This window comes from Lepidochelys olivacea (assembly GCF_965140295.1).
Source record: "Lepidochelys olivacea isolate rLepOli2 genome assembly, chromosome: 3".
In the NCBI taxonomy this organism is placed as follows: domain Eukaryota; kingdom Metazoa; phylum Chordata; order Testudines; family Cheloniidae; genus Lepidochelys; species Lepidochelys olivacea.
The window spans coordinates 117,220,669-117,236,633 of NC_140413.1; the positions used below are offsets into that span (position 1 = coordinate 117,220,669).

At 41.5% G+C, this 15,965-nt stretch overlaps 1 long non-coding RNA gene across 1 annotated transcript in view; it reads left to right on the forward strand.

The window, feature by feature from the left end:
• The first annotated feature begins 326 nt into the window (after window positions 1–326).
• Window positions 327–15,965, forward strand: part of LOC311518912 — a 73,034-nt gene continuing 57,395 nt past the window's right edge. Inside the window, exon 1 of the long non-coding RNA XR_014711138.1 lies at window positions 327–409. This is a non-coding gene — a long non-coding RNA (uncharacterized lncRNA). The remainder of the gene's footprint in view (window positions 410–15,965) is intronic.

Below are 15,965 nucleotides of genomic sequence, written 5' to 3' on the forward strand. Positions count from 1 at the left end.
GGAACCCAACTCAATTTGCCATTCCAACTTGATTATGACCCCTTGGTAACTACGCTGAGTATGGGTTTCCAAACACTTCCACTTTATAACAGGTTAATTTAGGCTATTTTTCCCTAGTTTGCTTATGAGATGGTCATGTTAAATAGTAGCAAAAGCCTTACTAAAGTTCAAATATATCACATCTTCTGCTTCCTCCTTATCCACCAGGCTTGTTACCCTGTCAAAGAAGGATATTAGGTTGGTTTGACATAATTTGTTCTTGATAAATCCATGTTAATAGTTACTTATCACTTTGTTTATTTGCTACACTATCTTTCCAGGTTCCAGAGTTAATCTGACTGGTCTATAATTCCCCGAGTTGTTCTTGTCATGCTGTCTGGAGTGGCTCATAACTGAGTGCCAACCTCAGGTTAGACTGTCAAAACACATGGTAGATACCACCAAATTGGTCGTATGTTCTATAATTAGATTTCACCAATGTAGTAACAAATAGGAAAGGAGTATTTGTGGCACCTTAGAGACTAACCAATTTATCTGAGCATAAGCTTTCGTGAGCTACAGCTCACTTCATCAGATGCATACTGTGGAAAGTGTAGAAGATTTTTTATACACACAAAGCATGAAAAAATGGGTGTTTATCACTACAAAAGGTTCTCTCCCCCCCACCCCACTCTCCTGTTGGTAGCAGCTTATTTAAAGTGATCACTCTCCTTACAATGTGTATGATAATCAAGGTGGGCCATTTCCAGCACAAATCCAGGGTTTAACAAGAATGTCTGAGGAACTGGGGGGGGGAGGGGAGAACAAGGGGAAATAAGTTACCTTGCATAATGACTTAGCCACTCCCAGTCTCTATTCAAGCCTAAGTTAATTGTATCCAATTTGCAAATGAATTCCAATTCAACAGTCTATCGCAGGAGTCTGGTTTTGAAGGCTGACAAAGGTGGTGCTGTTGTCATCATGAATAGGTTGGAATATGAACAAGAGGCTGCTCGGCAGCTCTCCAACACCACTTTCTACAAGCCATTACCTTCTGATCCCACTGAGAGTTACCAAAAGAAACTACAGCATTTGCTCAAGAAACTCCCTGAAAAAGCACAAGATCAAACTGCACAGACACACCCCTGGAACCCCGACCTGGGATATTCTATCTACTACCCAAGATCCATAAACCTGGAAATCCTGGGCGCCCCATCATCTCAGGCAATGGCACCCTGACAGCAGGATTGTCTGGCTATGTAGACTCCCTCCTCAGGCCCTTTGCTACCAGCTACCTTCGAGACACCACTGACTTCCTGAGGAAACTACAATCCATCGGTGATCTTCCTGATAACACCATCCTGGCCACTATGGATGTAGAAGCCCTCTACACCAACGTTCCACACAAAGATGGACTACAAGCTGTCAAGAACACTATCCCCGATAATGTCACGGCTAACCTGGTGGCTGAACTTTGTCCCCAAATGTAAATAGTTATGGGTAAGGGCAATGTATACCTTCAAATCAGCGGCACTGCTATGGGTACCCGCATGGCCCTACAGTATGTCAACATTTTTATGGCTGACTTAGAACAATGCTTCCTCAGCTCTCATCCCCTAATGCCCCTACTCTACTTGTGCTATATTGATGACATCATCTGGACCTATGGAAAAGCCCTTGAGGAATTCCACCATGATTTCAACAATTTCCATCCCACCATCAACCTCAGCCTGGTACAGTCCACACAGGAAATCCACTTCCTGGTCACTACAGTGCTAATAAACGATGGTCACATAAACACCACCCTATACCGGAAATCTACTGACCGCTATTCCTACCTACATGCCTCCAGCTTTCACCCTGACCACACCACATGATCCATTGTCTACAGCCAAGCTCTGCGATACAACCGCATTTGCTCCAACCCCTCAGACAGAAACAAACACCTACCAGATCTCTATCAAGCATTCTTACAACTACAATACCCACCTGCGGAAGTGAAGAAACAGATTGATAGAGCCAGAAGAGTTCCAGAAGTCACTTACTACAGGACAGGCCTAACAAAGAAAATAACAGAACGCCACTAGCCATCACCTTCAGCCCCCAACTAAAACCCCTCCAACGCATTAAGGATCTACAACCTATCCTGAAGGATGACCCAACACTCTCACAAATCTTGGGAGACAGGCCAATCCTTGCCTACAGACAGCCCCCCAACCTGAAGCAAATACTCACCAGCAACCACATACCACACAACAGAACCACTAACCCAGGAACCTATCCTTGCAACAAAGCCCGTTGCCAGCTGTGCCCACATATCTATTCAGGGAACACCATCACAGGGCCTAATAACATCAGCCACACTATCAGAGGCTCATTCACCTGCACATCCACCAATGTGATATATGCCATCATGTGCCAGCAATGCCCCTCTGCCATGTACATTGGTCAAACTGGACAGTCTCTACGTAAAAGACTAAATGGACACAAATCAGATGTCAAGAATTATAACATTCATAAACCAGTCGGAGAACACTTCAATCTCTCTGGTCACGCGATTACAGACATGAAAGTTGCGATATTACAACAAAAAACTTCAAATCCAGACTCCAGCGAGAGACTGTTGAATTGGAATTCATTTGCAAATTGGATACAATTAACTTAGGCTTGAATAGAGACTGGGAGTGGCTAAGTCATTATGCAATGTAACTTATTTCCCCTTGTTCCCCCCCCCCCCAGTTCCTCAGATGTTCTTGTTAAACCCTGGATTTGTGCTGGAAATGGCTCACCTTGATTATCATACACATTGTAAGGAGAGTGATCACTTTAGATAAGCTATTACCAGCAGGAGAGTGGGGTGGGGGGAGAGAAAACCTTTTGTAGTGGTAAACACCCATTTTTTCATGCTTTGTGTGTATAAAAAGATCTTCTACACTTTCCATAGTATGCATCTGATGAAGTGAGCTGTAGCTCACGAAAGCTTATGCTTAGATAAATTGGTTAGTCTAAGGTGCCACAAGTTCTCCTTTTATTTTTGCGAATACAGACTAACATGGCTGTTACTCTGAAACCTATAGTAACAAATGTGAACTTCTGAAGCACTATGCTAGACTTTTGATTTTTGGTGTAAATGACCATTTATCTCTAAAATATTCAGGTTGCTCTCAGTCCCAAGAGACCAGTCACTTACCCCAGATCAATTTGTACCACACATCTTATACCAAAGACAATGCTGGTAGCCAATCCTATAGTAAACTAGGAAAAAGAAATGAGAGTTATTTACAGGTTAAAGTGACAACATACAAGTACAACTGAGTTACAGTCTATGGCTCCAAAAGGTGAACGAGATGTAATAATCTGTCCACTGAATGTCTTCTTGGCCTAAACCAGGTTGACTCTGGGAAATCTCTGCTTTTGTTTCTTAGCTTCAGCCCTCATGAGAGTCCAAAGGAAAAAAAAAGATCCAGTTTCTCCTTGTCAGGAATTTTTATCCCCCTTTGCCCCAGAATCCAAGCTGATGGGAATAAGTTCATGTGCAAGGTCTCTCCTTCCAGGAGGGAGTTAGGAATGCAATCAACCAAGTCTCTCCCCTTTGATGCTACACAATATGTCATTTTCCTTCAATGGGCCATCTTGTGTGCTCTATGAGTACTTTACCTTAATCAATGCTTCTTTTCCTGTTTGGTGAGTTACACAGTTAGAGGTTTACAATGCAAACACAATATAACTTTATACCGTGAGCTATAGAGATTGTAAGTGTGATCAATATATGCAGCATCCTACAAGCAGTTCATAAAGTCTAAACACTGAACACATTCTTATCAATTTAAGATCTAATGTCTATTTTGATAGTGCTAACACAGGTAAGCAAAACTGGTTTCCAGCTATGCATTTGTAAATGTTCAGGGAGACCTGAGCATGAACTGGCACCTGGTCTGCCAGCATCACAATCCTTATTCCCCATTTTATACATAGGTATTATATTTGCCCTTTTCTAGTCTTCTGGAATCTCCTCCATGAGTTCTCAAAGTTAATCACTAATGGTTCAGAGAGCTCTTCAGCCAGTTTCTTAAGTATTCTAAGGTGTACTGAGAATCACAGAATATCAGGGTTGGAAGGGACCTCAGGAGGTCATCTAGTCCAACCCCCTGCTGAAAGCAGGACCAATCCCCAATTTTTGCCCCAGATCCCTAAATGGCCCCCTTAAGGATTGAGCTCACAACCCTGGGTTTAGCAGGCCAATGCTCAAACCACTCAGCTATCCCTCATCCAGTCCTGCTGACTTGAAGACATCTAACTAGTCTAAGTATTTCTTAACTTATTCTTTCCCTATTTTAGCTTCAGCTCCTAACTCATTTACACTATGTTGGTCATCCAATCACTGCTAACCTTTTTGGTGAAATCTGAAGCAAAGAAAATAAAAACATTTAACACTCTGGTTGTTTCTTCATCCTAATGTTACTGTCTTTCCCTCTTCATTGAGAAAATTGCCTACTCTGTCCCTGGTCTTAACTTCCCCATATAACCAATTTTAAAAATATTTACATTTAGAAGGAAGAGTGTGTCAGAGATCTATAAAAAAAGTTGCATTAGCAAGTGTATTTTAATTATACTGGACAGCAAAGTCTGATAATTTGTTTTCTCTTTTGAGCCCTGCCTTCTAAACTAGACAGGAATAATCTATTGAATATGTAGGATTTAATGCTGGATTATAGTCTTAAACAGAAGAGACAATTCCTTAGCTATATTTTCCCCAAGTCCTGTTTCCATTGCACTTATAAGGGATCAGATCTTTTCTGGGGCCTAGAAATACTGTAGCCTATAAGATTTAAGGGTTAACTGCTGTCAATACAAAGGCAGAGAACTATTTTTCTACGACTGCACTAACCATCTGGGTATAAGCCAGTACTGCCCAGCAGTAAGAGTGTCAGTTACAGATGCAGTTAGATGTACAGTACTTTTTTTTCATAAAAGGATTGAATAAATCACTAATTTTCCATCTACCTGAGGCAAAGCAGTTAGACAAACCAGTTAATAAAAGTGAGTAATGAAGCACTATGATACTTATTAAATCTTAACATTGCTGCACTGATTATTAGTTTTCACAGACCTCAGGGAGTTAAAGGAAATGGGGGAAAGGAAAAAGTGAAATTACATAAAGTAAGTTGCATTAAACTCAGTCCTTTTAAATAAAAGTTTGGATTTTACCTCATAGCAGTAAATATATTAGTGATTATTAAGCAATCATGAAAATTAAAGTTAAACTACCTTCAGAAGTTAGATGTGTTTTTCATAATGACACTGAAAGAAGGAGCATATCAGCTATTGCAACCAAATTACCTGAACTTGCCGCCACAAGTGAAGACAACCCTTTGGGGGACATACACAGCTCTCATTTTGAAATCAGATCAGCGAGAACATGCTCAAATGAATGAAATAATCCTGTTTTTTTTAGGTTCTTTCCCCCCTCGAAGCATGCATTTACCTCCCTCCCTCCCCCATGTTGCTCTAGATGCAGAACTAGATATTTCAGCCTGACAGCACCGTTCTCAGTGCAGGACCAAAGAATGAGGTAGAGTGCCTCTGAGTCACCTTTATACCTCATTTTATACCTTGGGTTGGAGGGGGGCCAAACTTGCATGACTTAGGCCAACTTCAGGATTGCTTTCAATTTAAGACCAGCTACCTATGGCTCCAAGAGGCTATTTCAGTAGCAGAAACAGCTGGAGTTCAGGGGCATTCTGATTTTACTCTCTCTTGCCTGTGACTAGTTTTTACATCCAGGACAAAAAGGAGGAGGGTGTAGAGTGTGTGTGAATGGCTAAACTGGCATCACAATACTTTGCCCAGCACTTACTGCACAAAGAAGCCCTAACATTGTCTAGGATCTGGATCAGTTCAAAGATATTAATACCCCAGAGGGTGCAAACCTTGGTTACAAAATTTTACTACTTTCTACAATGTTACCTTTTTCCAGAGAAAAGGTAGTGGGTAACCTGAATGAAGTGGGTAACCACTTTCAATTTTCTGAAAGTCATCATCTATCCTCCTGGGGCTCTGAACTCTGGCTAACTTATTGTTTCTTCCTCTCTTCTTGTAGGAATAACCCTCTTCTCTACTTCCTTGCTCTCCCATTAGCTGTTACTGCCTTCCTCTGCCCTTCATTTTCCAACTCAGCAAACCTGTTCCTCAGCTCTATTTTTCATTCACTAGCTGGTATTTTCTTCTGCCTTGTTCCATAGGCCTCTTTCTTCATCTAGCAGTCTACTAGACTCAGTTCTCTAGTCCAGCAGCCTCATCTCCTTTATCTGCTCAAATCCATTTAGAAATTCAACCATAGTTTCTAGCTGCACTTCCAAATCTTGGAACTTCTCTTCCATTAGATTTATCAGGCGGGATTTCATACAGATGAAGCACTTTTCAGAATAATGTATATACTGCAGGTTCCACAGCCAGTCATCTGCATTGTCTTTCCATTCCTCTGAGCACTACCACTGCTGCATCTGTAGTTGTCATAGCCTTCCCTCCTAAGCACCTATCAAAGTGAGAAAAAAAAACCTTCCCCCATATCATCTGCAAAACTCCCACTTAAACTCTGTTTTCAGCTCTATTTGCTGGCTCCTCTGCCACTGACTGCCTTTGTAGACCTGCCCTCCCTGCAATCCAGGTTTTGCTGTGATCAAAGGCTTCACTTCTTGCATAACATACCATCTCTTACCAGACTTTTCAAATTGAAAACAAACCAGCAAGCAGAGAAACAAACTTCTAAGAACTCACTCACTACCCCTAAGGAACAGGGGCTTGCATCCCTTCTCCAACAGATCTCCACTCAAAATTCCATTTTTAGCTCTGTATCTTGTGTAGCATAGCAATGACTCACTGGCACAGCTCCTCTTGCTGGTCATCTTGGGAATTAGCTCTCCAGCACATGGAGCACCTGCTCCTGGCCAGTATCTTGCCTGCCACTGGCCCCCATATCCCTTCTGGCCCCCAGTGCCCCTTTTCCTTGGGGTGCTGCCCCCTGGCAGTACTCCTACACTCTGGGTCTCCCCTCCCAGGGGAGCCCCCAACCTTCTATCCTCACCTTGCCTTAGTGGCCACTGCCAGTCATCATCTAGCCCCTCCTCATTGGGGCAGGCTGCAGTCTGTAAACCACTCATCACTGGCAAAGGGGGTTTGGACCTGCTACCTTTCCCTGCAGCCCAGTACCTCTCTTTAGGCCTTGCATAAGGCATATAGCCTGGGGAGTTGCCAGGCTGGAGCTCCCCAGTTCCTCTTGCCTTTCCCCAGCACTTCTCTACCTCTGGTACCCTACTGCCAGGCAGCTAGTCCTTCTCTCTCTCCTGCTAGAAAGAGACTGACTCAGCTCTTGGCTCACAGCCATTTTATAGGGCCAGCTGTGGCCTGATTGGGGCGTGGCCCCAGCTGTGGCTACTTACCTAATCAACCTAGCCTTTTCTCTCAGGAGCGGGGTAACTGCCCCACTGCATCCTGGATCCCAATAAGGCCACTGGCTGGCTGGGCTGGCTACCTTTTAAGTCTGGTGCCGAGGGCAGTCCACCCCCTAATGATTTCTTTTGATACCCCAATAGTATAATATTGTGTGAACCTCCTCACTGTATCCCTAAGGAAGACTTACAGGCAATGTGAGGCTGCAGCTTGGACCTTTATACAATTGTGTACAGGTCACTCTGTAATGGATTTACGCTACTCGACAAGATAATGGACATGTTATATAACTAAACACAAATATTGCAGTGGAATGTACTCTTTGTTACAAACCTTGTGTTGATTTGTCAGCTCTGCTGTGGAATTTACATACCCATTTTTACCCAATGTGCTTGTTCATATAGGCTCTATCCTGAGACACGCTGGGCAGGTAAATTTAATTTTGCACAATTAAGCTGACACCATTTGCTTCCACCAGGGATTTTTATGTGATTGCAAATAGTCTTATTAAAGTACAACGGATAGTCTCTAGAACAACCTAATTGTTTTGAGATTGGGTCCCACTGGTTATTCTCCATTCACATAGCAGAACAGTTTTGCTTAGCAGTACTGCCTCTATTTAATCTATTTGTTTCACCACTTTTTGAAGCATGCAAAGCAATTCTGTCAAAGACGTTAACCTTTTTTTCATAGTGACTGGAAACACCTAGACAATGGAACATGGTGAGACCACAGATGTCCTTTTCCAGGTTTCTGGATTGCATCACAAGACCTATGTTTTAAGGGTGTAGTGGAGCTGGAGTGAAGCTCTGACATCTTTTCACAAGCAAGAGGGCCTCCCAATATGACCCTTCTGTCTCCCTTAACCTCACCCACACCAAGCTCTCTTTCCCTTGATCCCACCTTTCCACAGAAATCTGGTTCTTACAAAGAGCCAGAGGGGTCTAAGAGGTTCATTTAAGCCCATTTCCAGTAAGCTTTGTACTGTGTGCATCATCAGATGGATTTTGATGCTCTGCAAATCTTCCATCTGGCAGAGGCAGGCCTGAATATCCTGCATCCATAGAGATGGCACCATCCCACCTAAATATTGGTTTGGTTGAAAGTCCTGGATAGCACAGAGAGGACTGTAGTTTCATTCTTGTCTCCCCACAAATTGATAGTCACACAAAAATACCCATGCTGAGTTGAATGCATCTGTATTTAATGTTTGTATTGGGATCTGAACTTGTAGAGCACCACAATATATAAGTGCTGACAGCTACAAGGTCAGAATAGAAAAAAGTCAGCAATGTATAAAAATTAGGGCTGTCGATTAATTGCAGTTAAGCAATTAACTTAAAAAATTAATTGCAATTAAAATTAATTGTGATTAATTGCACTGTTAAACAATAGAATACTAATTGAAATATATTAAATATTTTTGGATGTTTTTCTACATTTTCAAATATATTGCTTTCTATTACAACACAGAATACAATGTGTACAGTGCTGACTTTATATTATTTTTATTGCAAATATTTTCACTGTAAAAATAATAAACAAAAGAAATAGTATTTTTCAATTCACCTCATACAAGTACTGTAGTGCAATCTCTTTATCATGAAAGTGTAACTCACAAATGTAGACTTATGTACAAAAATACATAACTGCACTCAAAAAAACCCCAGTGTAAAACTTCAGAGCCTACAAATCCACTCAGTCCTACTACTTGTTCAGCCAATCACTAAGATAAACACGTTTGTTTACATTTATGGGAGATAATGCTGCCTGATTCTTATATACAATGTGACCTGAACATGAGAACAGGCATTCACATGGCACTTCTGTAGCTGGCATTGCAAGGTATTTATGTCCTAGATATTCTAAACATTCCTATGCCCCTTCATGCTTTGGCCACCATTCCAGAAGACATGCTTCCATGCTGACGACGTTCGTTAAAAAAAAAGTGTTAATTAAATTTTTGACTGAACTCCTTGGGAGAGAATTGTATGTCTCCTGTTCTGTTTTACCCACATTCTGCCATATATTTCAAGTTATAGCAGTCTCAGATGATGACCCAGCACATGTTCATTTTAAGAACACTTTCACAGCAGATTTGACAAAACGCAAAGAAGGTACCAATGTGAGATTTCTAAAAATAGCTACAGCACTCGACTCAAGGTTTAAGAATCTGAAGTGCTGTCTGAAATCTGAGAGGTTTGGAGTGTGCTTTCAGAAGTTTTAAAAGGGCAACACTCTAATGCAGAAACTTCGGAACCTGAACCACCAAAAAATAAAATCAACCTTCCACTGGTGGCATCTGACTCAGATGATAAAAATGAACATGGGTTGGTCCAAACTGCTTTGGATCGTTATTGAGCAGAACCTATCATCAGCATGGACGCATGTCCCCTGGAATGGTGGTTGAAGCATGAAGGGACATACGAATCTTTAGCGCATCTGGCATGTAAATATCTTGCGACGCCTGGTACAACAGTGCCATGTGAACGCCTGTTCTCACTTTCAGGTGACATTGTGAACAAGAAATGGGCAGCATTATCTCCTGCAAATTGTCACCAAACTTGTTTGTGTGAGTGATTGTATGAAGTAGGACTGAGTGGACATTTAGGCGCTAAAGTTTTACATTGTTTTATTTTTGAATGCAGTTATATTTTGTACATAATTCTGCATTTGTAAATTCAACTTTCATGATAAAGAGATTGCACTACAGTACTTAGGTGAATTGAAAAATACTATTTCTTTTGTTTTTTACAGTGCAACTATTTGTAATAAAAAATCAATATAAAGTGAGTACTGTACACTTTGTATTCTGTGTTGTAACTGAAATCAATATATCTGAAAATGTAAAAAACACCCAAAATATTTAAATAAATGGTATTCTATTATTGTTTAAAAGTGTGATTAATCACGTGATTAAATTTTGTAATCTCTTGACAGCCCTAATAAAAATACTATGAAGCAGCTCAAAAATATAAGAGCCATCTGCTGTTTTAGCTTTTGTTTGTATTAGTAAATGAGGTCTGGTGATTGAAATGTGAATGACTAACACAGTGCTTTTAAAAGGGTATTAGCACTAGGAAGACAGAAAGTTATCTGGACCTTGAATAGACTTTCATATGGAATGTGGGCTAGACAGTAAGCCCCTTATTCTCACTGAGCAGTAACTTCCCTCACATATACCTGTATGAACTTCTACGATTCAGTGTGAGCCAGGGGTCCACACTCTGGATAAATGTAATGCCACAGGAGCTCAGGTGTGATAGCTGAACATAGGCTAGTGAAAATTGAAGACTAGGAAGAGAGGGAGTAGTTGTGATTTATTCTGTTCCTAAATCTTGATTGGAGTGCTTTGGAACTGGGAAATCAGCTTGTTTGGCACAATATAGCCTTGACTGATTCTTTTTTCTTTTACATTGAATTTTCTGTAGTTTTAATTTGTTCAAAAGAAACACAGGGCAGGAAGGGCAGGAGGGAGAGAGAGATTGCTATAATCAAACTGAAGTGTGCACACATCCATCTTTCTGATGTGTTTTAGGAGCACGAAGAGAGGAAAAAATCAAACCAAAGGAGTCTATCAAACCAAGGAGGCTCCTGGCAGGGTAATGGCAATGAATGCATTATCACACAGTGATGCCAAGTTCATCCCGAGCAGACAGAAGCTGAGAGCACTGGCATGGCCAAACACTCAGACCAGTGGGGGTGTGGAGGTAAAGGATTGTCTCATATGACTATCAAGTACCCAGACTAATAACAAGACTCATAGGAGATGCAGCTTCCAGCTCTCCTTGACTTGAGAGTAGAGCTGTGCGAACACCCCACATAGGCCCGAAAGGGTTAATGTGTGCCTGAGGGTATGGGCAGTGGGTATAATAGGCCAGGAAAGGCTTTGCTGCCGCTGCCCTGCCACCGGACAACTGGGGTGTGGTAGCCCCCCTTCCCTGAGACCCCCACCACCTCTTCCGACCCCCGAAGGTCCCCGCGGCTCACCACACTGCTGGGGCCAGTGGCTTGGCGGGGGGCGGCCTTCAGGGGCGGGAGGAGCTGGTGCTCGGGGAGGCTGCCAGCTTGGCCCAGCGCTCAGGGGGGCTGGCAGCTCTGTCTGGTGCTAGGGCCGGCCCGGTGCTCAGGGGGGCCAGCGGCTGGGTCTGGTGTGGGAGGGGGGGTAGCTGGAGTGGACGGGCCGGGGCTCCTCTGGTTGGGGGACCCCCTGAGGGCTTTTCCTTTTACGGGGGCGGGGAAGGGTTCAGGGCTCTAGCATGCAGGAGGGGGACTTGGGCAGAAGGGGCAGGGCCGGCAGGCTAGCCTCCCCAAAGCAGAGGTTCACCCGCTGCCCATGCCTGAGGGGTCAGTTAGGGTATCTGTCTGCAGCTGGAGGGAAAGCCAGGCTTAACTGAACAAGAGGCTCAGAAGGGTGGACTATAAATCCAAAAGTTTGCAGCAGAAAGGGGCTGCAGGAAAAGAGTCTGCAGTCACTTTCTGGAAGAAGACAGGAGGGGGGTGAAAACCCAAGAGGGAGAATAAGCCATATTTGGGGTCGGGAAGTAATTTTCTCCGTGGGCCAGAGACCATCAGGGTTTTTCACCTTCCTCTGCAGCCTGGGGTCATTTGCAGGTTTAAACTAGTTAAATTGTGACTTCTCTGTAACCTGAAGCTTTTAAACCATGATCTGAGGACTTCAGTAACTCAGCCAGAGGTTAGGGGTCTACTACAGGAGTGGGTAGATGAGGTTCTGTGGCCTGCAATGCGCAGGAGGTCAGATTAGTTGATCACGATGATCCCTTCTGATATTAAAGTCTGTGAGTCATCAATAACGAGTGGGCACTGTGAAAAAAACAATGCAACCCTATAAAAACAGAAATAAAAAAAGCAGCAGCTGTAATAGTAATAAAGGAGAGCTGCACTGCTGGTGGTCATCCATCATATACAACTTAGGTAACAAAAAATATGATTCCTTTGAGAGTTTTCAGCAGTTCATTTACACACTTTAGGCACCTGCACATCAACCCTGAGAAAGTCTATTCCTTATATAAATTGGCATTCTGACTTCACTTTATATAATAGTGGATCCAGCTAAGAGAAAATGTTAAGCCAAGCTTCATATTGAAAAAATAAAGACATCAGACAGCTAGTAAAACTGATAATTCACAGTATAAGAATTGAATTTTTACTTTAGTTTTTTTCCTCCCAGCAACCATACTGACTGGAGGACTTTGGTCTCTTACATACACATACTGCATAGCACAAAAAACTCTTAAATTTATAGTTTAAAGAATTGTATGAAGGAAAAACATGAACATTTTTCAGCTAGTTCACCCTTTTGCAAAAAGCTGCTGGATGCTATTGCAAGATGTGATAGCTCATGTTAGGAAATTTCAACTCGTAAGATGTTTTACAGGAGATCTGTAAAAGGAAAAATAAATAGGCCTGTGCCTTTTTATAATTTCTTTATGATTTAGAAACAAGGCCCAAAGGTTTTGTAATATATTTTTTACATTAGAAAATCAAGTTTTGTCTGTCCTGGAAGACTACGGGTGACTGGAGAATTTGTAGATTTAGAACAATAGAGTGACAATGACCAGGTAATTAACTGAGGGAGGAAGTGATTTTTATTCCAGTTGTTTAAAACATTGTTTTATTGATTTCTGTTAATACCCATTTAAAATATTTGGATATAAGCTCTTTATCATCAATTCAACACCACTGCTCCTTCAATTAATGGCCGAGAGAAATTCTAATGCACGTTTGAGACATTCAGGAACACGTGACCACATTGCTGTGGCTTTAAATGGGGGAAAATACCCTTATCCCAAATGTCAAGACTTTTATACAGTACATCATATAGTAATAAAAGGGGTCCAACTCAATTACGGTTTTCCTTTGCAGATCACCTTTAAAAATTTACTCTTATTAAATTGGCATAAGGAACACAATTGAATTTCTTTATTGATTTTATTTGGTAATGTTAATCTTTGGAGACTGCGCTCTAACTTTTCCTCTGTGACTTAGTTTAGAATAAATGTAAAACAGATGGGAGCTGATCCAATTTGATCTGCTCCATTGCAATCAATGGCAGTCTTTCCATTGATTTTAGTGGGAGCTGGATTAGGCTACATACAAAACATGGCCACATAGACCTGAGCATCTGAACCATAGCTAAATTCTCCAGTCAGTTCAGACTCAAGTGTAAGTCAGTGTCCTCTAAAAAGGTGTGATGAACAAATGAGTAGGTGTAGGACCTGGTTATCTGAGCCCATGCCTCCACAACATGTATGTTGAAATCTACTGTGGAACTCTGGCCACTGATGAATTAAACTTTCCTTGACTGCTCTCAGTTTAGGCTCCTTCCCTTTGTAACTCATTCCAATTACATTTCTGTAAGAACCAGCAATATTCAGGGAAAGGTATAGCACTCTTTTTTCGTTTTAAGTTTGGCTTTAATGAACTTGTTTAATTCCGTCATTATGGCCCTGAACCAGTAAAGCATTTAAGAAAATGCTTAAACATACTAAATATGAGAATAGTCCTTTTTAAATTATTGGAACTACTTGAATACTTAACACTAAGCACATGTTTAAGTATTTTGCTGAGTTGGATTTATTACAGCAGGCAAGTTCTTTTGGAAAAATGAACCATTGATTCAGAACATAAGAATGGCCATACTGGGTCAGACCAATGGTTCACCTAGCCCAGTATCCTGCCTTCTGGCAGTGGCCAATGCCAGATGCTTCAGAATGAGCAGAACCCTGTTCTCTTCTCCCAGCCTCTGACAGTTAGAGGCCTTGGACAGCCAGAGCACGGGGTTGCATTCCTGATCATCCTATCCAATAGCCATTGTTGGACCTATCTTCCATGAACTCATCCTATTCTCCTTGAACCCAGCTATAGTTTTGGCCTTCACAACATCCCCCGGCAATGAGTTCCACAGGTTGACGGTGTGCTGTGTGAAGCAGTACCTCCCTTTGTCTTCCAACCCTAATCTTGTATGATTCTATGCCACCCACCAATTTCACTGGGTAACCCGTGGTTCCCATGCCATGCAGAAGGGGAAATAACACTTTCCCATTCACTTTGTCCACATCATTCATGATTTTATAAACCTCTATCATACCCTTCTCCCTTAGTCCATGCTGAAAAGTCCCAGTCTTTTCAATCTCTCCTCATATGGAAGCTGCTCCCTACCCCTAATAATTTTTCTTGCCTGCGTAAGTGCCTTTTCAAATTCTAACATCTCTTTTTTAAAGAATGGGTGACCAGAACTGCACGGAATAGTCAAGATGTGAGTGTTCCATGGATTTATACAGAAGCATTATGATATTTTCTTTTTTATTATCTATCCCTTTCCTAATGGTTCGTAACATTATGTTAGATTTTTTGACTGCTGCTGCACATTGAGCAGATGTTTTCAGAGAACTATCCACAATGACTCCAAGATCTCTTTCTTGAGTGGTAACAGCTAATTTAGACGTCATCATTTTGTATGTATAGTTGGAATTATATTTTCCAGTGTGCATGACTTTGCATATATCAACATCGAATTTCATCGGCCATTTTGTTGCCCAGTCACCCAGTTTTGTGAACCTCCTTTGAGACTTTTCCCAGTCTGCTTTGGACTTACGTATCTTGTGTCATTTTGTATCATCTGCAAATTTTTCCACCTCACAATTTAACCCTTTCTCCAGGTCATTTATGAATATGTTGAATAGGACTGGTCCCAGTACAGATCCCTGGGGGACACCACTATTTACCTCTCTCCATTCTGAAACTGGCCATTTACTCCTTCCCTTTGTTTCCTATCTTTTAACTAGTTACTGATCCACAAAAGGACCATTCTTCTTATCCCATGATTGCTTACTTTGCTTAAGAGCCTTTGGAGAGGGACCTTGTCAAAGTCTTTCTCAAAGTCCAAGTACACTATACCTACTGGATCACCCTTGTCCACATGTCTGTTGACTCCCTCAAATAATTCTAATAGATTGGTGAGGCATGATTTCTCTTTACAAAAGCTGTGTTGACTCTTCCCCAACAAATCATGTTCATCTATATGTGTGATAATTCCTTTACTATAATTTCAACCAATTTGCCTGGTACAGAAGTTAGGCTTACTGGATAGTAATTGCCAGGATCACCTCTGGCGCCTTTTAAAAAAATTGGCATCACATTAGCTATCCTCAAGTCATCTGGTACAGAAGCTTATTTAAATGAGGTTACATACCACAGTTAGTAGTTCTGCAATTTCATATTTGAGTTCCATCAGCACTCTTAGGTGAATACATACCATCTGGTATTCAGCAATGAATTGTTGTGTCAATCATTTAATTAATATTTAATTTAATGTTAAATGTTACATGAACTGCTTATTTACTACAGCTAATGGTACAATATATGGGACTGATACTACAAACATGTACTACAGAGCACAGTGTTTACTACTTGTGGTAGCAAGTATTTTATTCAGTAGCATTTGCAGGATCTTACCCTAAAGCACTCAATAAATCAAAGTTTTATGGTACAACTGACTTATACATTAGAGTATC